The 2,963-nt window shown below is 34.8% G+C and overlaps 1 non-coding gene across 1 annotated transcript; it reads right to left on the bottom strand.

Annotated features, from left to right (window-relative positions):
* Window positions 1–1,056: 1,056 nt before the first annotated feature.
* On the bottom strand, window positions 1,057–1,128 carry TRNAH-GUG. The gene has a single exon. It is a non-coding gene; the product is annotated as a tRNA-His (tRNA).
* Between the last annotated feature and the right edge of the window lie 1,835 nt (window positions 1,129–2,963).

Genomic DNA, 2,963 nt, shown 5'->3' with positions numbered 1-2,963 from the left:
AGATAGAGGGTAAATCTTAATCAAAGACAATCACTTCAAGATCGGGAATCACAAATAGGTATAAACCATTATAGTTGAGCGTGAAAGGCCAATATAGTCCCGCTTGTACTCCCCAATATAATGAAAGATGGCAATTTACATAATATCAAATGGAAAAGAGAAGTAACAACATATCTGTATTCTCTTGAGAAGGTTGAATTACAGATGAATACCAAGATTCTAAGCTCTTTTCTCCTTTTGGCAATGGGTCTGAGGCAATGGACCATCTTTCCTCTCTGAAAGGTGTGTTCTCCTTGGATCTTTGGACCGCCCTCCTTTGTTACTCTCTCTCCTAGTATTTATATAAAACACTTTCATTACCCATCGGTCCTTAACTTGTGTACCCCCATCTTTTGAATATCATGTGGAATAATCCTTTAAAATGGCTAAGTGTCGAACTTGTCGTACGAGCCTCATGAGTGCTCGACTTCAGCTATAGCCGGACTGCTTGCCGGTGTGTTGCTTCCTAATCGTGACTTCGGCTTGGCCGACCACAGGCCGTTCTCCCTTAAGTAGACTTCTTTTGATAAGATTTTGACCCATACAAGACGCAGAATATACGGATGCACAAGGATAAAAGTTAAAGAAAAAAAAATCAGCAAACAACTTTACTACATTAGATAATAATAGTTCTTAAAGTGTCAAAGGATGCAGCAACATCGTTTACAATCCAACTAGGAATAGTAGAAACCCAAGTAATTCCATGTAATAGCGAGATAGAAAACTTGGATAAATTATGTGCTAAGAAACCCAAGTAATTCCAAAGACTTGAAGCAAATGACCACCTTGTGCTGATGGAGATTAAGTGGAATGAGAGCTTGAAAGTTGGCTTAAAAATAAATTGAATGAGCTGAAAGTTGGCTTGAACGTGCTGTTAAAACGTGGACCTAATTCACATACGCAAGATTATGCGTACGTAGTGAAAAAAAGAGTGGGTTGATATTGCTTAATGTCTCAAACTCATGGCGCATTAACATGAAACCCAATCCACAAAGTAAATCATAAAAAAGCACTTTCTGTGGCTGCTGGGATTCGAGCCCAGGTCTCCACGGCCACAACGTGGAATTCTCACCACTAAACTACAGCCACATTTGTGTTTTGTTGTTCAAGTTTATAGAGTAATTAATGTGAAGTACCTAAAGGTAACAAATTAGGTCTAGCTTAGATGGCTGTCCGATATAAGAAGAAGTCCAAAATTATTGGAACTGGAAGCTAACCAAAGAATTTATTTGACTAATATTTACAAACACAATTGCAAGGCATATTAAGGAAGAAAGATTTTTTCCTTCTTTTTTTTCTTTAAGATTTAGAAAGAGAAATCAAGGTCCAAGTATAACATTGATAAGTACTGAAAAGGAAGTATATGAGCTTCTACGTTAATAGATCTCTAGGACGCAAACATATATGTCTTAGAACAATAAAAAAATCATCATCAGAAAACATGTAAGAAATAAATCCTAAACAAACGCACATAAAACTTATTCCAGAGTTAAGAGTTTTCTTTCGAGCATAGCGTCTAATTAATTAGTGTTCTTTGTGCTGTGAGCTTTTGCTTCGAATGTTTCATGCCTGATTTAATAATCTGTTTTTCACTTACTCCAGATTTTCTCTGGATATATACACCAAGAAAACTTTGTATTTCTAAGCTCCCGTGATATTATCACTTTTTGTCCGCGCCAAAAACAATTTAAATTCGGTAGCCGAAAAAGTATATAAAATTAGTATAATTTTTGTAGATAACATACAGATTGAATATATATATACAAAAAATATACATTATTTTGGCTATTATTTTGAGAGCGACTATACAGTGTCATTATTCCCAATGTTTACCTAGTGCTCAAAGCCCATAGAAATGACACCGGGTAGCCATTCTAAAAGACTGCTATTTAAAATTAGTCAATGCATCCATAATTTTAATTTTTCTGTTAAATTTCGAGCAAAAATATTCTCAATTGTCCTAAATAGCAGTCCTGAGAATGTTTGTTTGTGCACTTCGCGTCTTCGCCCTTAAGCTTGAATTAGGCCTCAATCATGAAATCCCAAATTGGCCCAATTTGCTGTTTGCGAAGTGGTCCATTTACCGTGGTGGCCCATCCTCTGGCCCGGCGCGCGGCCGTCCAACTCCCCCAAATACAAGGGAGCGGGCACTGCTCTCAGCCTGTCGTAACAACGAAAGAAAACTCTGCATATGACTATTTCGAGTGATTGCTGATATCTCTTATCTCTTGTATGTTGTAGCCATTTAGGTCCATACCTCTGATGCAAAGTATCCTTTTCCTAATCTAATTGATCAGGCCAATTTTGGTAAAAAGTTTCAAATATATGGCAAGAATTATGGCGAAAATTGTATATTTTTAGCCGCTCCCAAAAATAAAAGCAGATAACATATATATATATATATATATATATATATATATATATATATATATATAAATGNTATATATATGTAATCATCACGTAATAATATAATTTTTTAAGACAAAATTAGGTTCAAGGTTTTCTTTTATCGGAATCCTTTATTAGACTAATGCCACTAGAAAATGAAACAAAATTTGGAATTGTTTTTCTACTGTGCAAAAACTGGAAATTAAAATTAAGCAACTTGTATTTAACAAATCTGGGAGGCTGAAAATTATACGATATTTATATGCCATGTGTATAGAGTGGTTGATCTGACCCATTAGCATTGGTGCCTTGTTTAGTAATTAGCCCCATATTCTAATGAAATCTTAAACTAACCCTTCCTCGTCTAATTCCAGTATTTATTAATGAACTCATTTATCGTGGCCAATTTCATTAATCCAATGTTGTTAACTTGTTATATGCATTATTATCCAACAAACACGTGTTTCTTATAGTCTTATATTATTCAAAATTTATCGTGTTAGCTTTTCGTTTTTAATAATGATAGAAACAGTAAT

The sequence above is a fragment of the Nicotiana attenuata genome, unplaced genomic scaffold, assembly GCF_001879085.1.
Source record: "Nicotiana attenuata strain UT unplaced genomic scaffold, NIATTr2, whole genome shotgun sequence".
NCBI classification, from domain to species: Eukaryota; Viridiplantae; Streptophyta; class Magnoliopsida; order Solanales; family Solanaceae; genus Nicotiana; species Nicotiana attenuata.
The sequence above is the reverse complement of the archived record's forward strand: the minus strand, read 5'-3'. Positions and strand labels throughout refer to the sequence as shown.